The sequence below is a fragment of the Quercus lobata genome, chromosome 9, assembly GCF_001633185.2.
Source record: "Quercus lobata isolate SW786 chromosome 9, ValleyOak3.0 Primary Assembly, whole genome shotgun sequence".
NCBI lineage: Eukaryota > Viridiplantae > Streptophyta > Magnoliopsida > Fagales > Fagaceae > Quercus > Quercus lobata.
Genome location: NC_044912.1, coordinates 52,640,090 through 52,641,380, shown reverse-complemented (window position 1 = coordinate 52,641,380; position 1,291 = coordinate 52,640,090).

Sequence of the window (1,291 nt, the reverse complement as noted above, 5' to 3'; positions counted from 1 at the left end):
TTGGCTCATGTTTTTAGAGGACCAAAGGTTTTGGATCCTGGCTCATGTTTTCAGAGGCCTAGGATTTTTGGATCTTGGCTCATGTTTTCAGAGGACCAAGGGTTTTTTGGGCTTTGGCTCATGTTTTCAGAGGACCAAAAGTTCTAGATCCTGGCTCATGTTTTCAGAGGCCCAAGATTTTTGGATCTTGGCTCATGTTTTCAGAGGACCAAGGGTTTTTTAGGCTTTGGTTCATGTTTTCAGAGGGCCAAAGATTCTGGATCCTGGCTCATGTTTTTAGAGGCCTAGGATTTTTGGATCTCGGCTCATGTTTTCAGAGGACCAAGGGTTTTTGGAATCTAGTGGCCTACATGTTCAGAAGGACCAAGGTGGGTTTTTTGGGCTTTTGGCTCATGTTTTCAGAGTGACCAAAGGTTCCGGATCCTGGCTCATGTTTTCAGAGGCCTAGGATTTTTGGATCTTGGCTCATGTTTTCAGAGGACCAAGGGTTTTTGGGCTTTGGCTCATGTTTTCAGAGGACCAAAGGTTCTCGATCCTGGCTCATGTTTTCAGAGACCTAGGATTTTTGGATCTTGGCTCATGTTTTCAGAAGACCAAGGGTTTTTGGGCTTTGGCTCATGCTTTCAGAGGACCAAAGGTTCTGGATCCTGGCTCATGTTTTCAGAGACCTAGGATTTTTGGATCTTGGCTCATGTTTTCAGAGGACCAAGGGTTTTTTGGGTTTTGGCTCATGTTTTCAGAGGACTAAAGGTTCTGGATCCTGGCTCATGTTTTCAAAGACCTAGGATTTTTTGGATCTTGGCTCATGTTTTTAGAGGACCAAGGGTTTTTTTGGGCTTTGGCTCATGTTTTCAGAGGACCAAGGTCTGGAATCCTGGCTCATATTTTCAGAGGCTCTAGGATTTTTTGGATCTTGGCTCATGTTTTCAGAGGACCAAGGTTTTGGGGCTTTGGCTCATGTTTTCAGAGGACCAAAGGTTCTGGATCCTGGCTCATGTTTTCAGAGGCCTAGGATTTTTGGATCTTGGCTCATGTTTTCAGAGGACCAAGGGTTTTTTGGGTTTTGGCTCATGTTTTCAGAAGACTAAAGGTTCTGGATCCTGGCTCATGTTTTCAAAGACCTAGGATTTTTTGGATCTTGGCTCATGTTTTCAGAGGACCAAGGGTTTTGGATCCTGGCTCATGTTTTCAGAGACCTAGGATTTTTGGATCTTGGCTCATGTTTTCAGAGGACCAAAGGTTCTGGATCCTGGCTCATGTTTTCAGAGGCCTAGGATTTTTGGATCTTGGC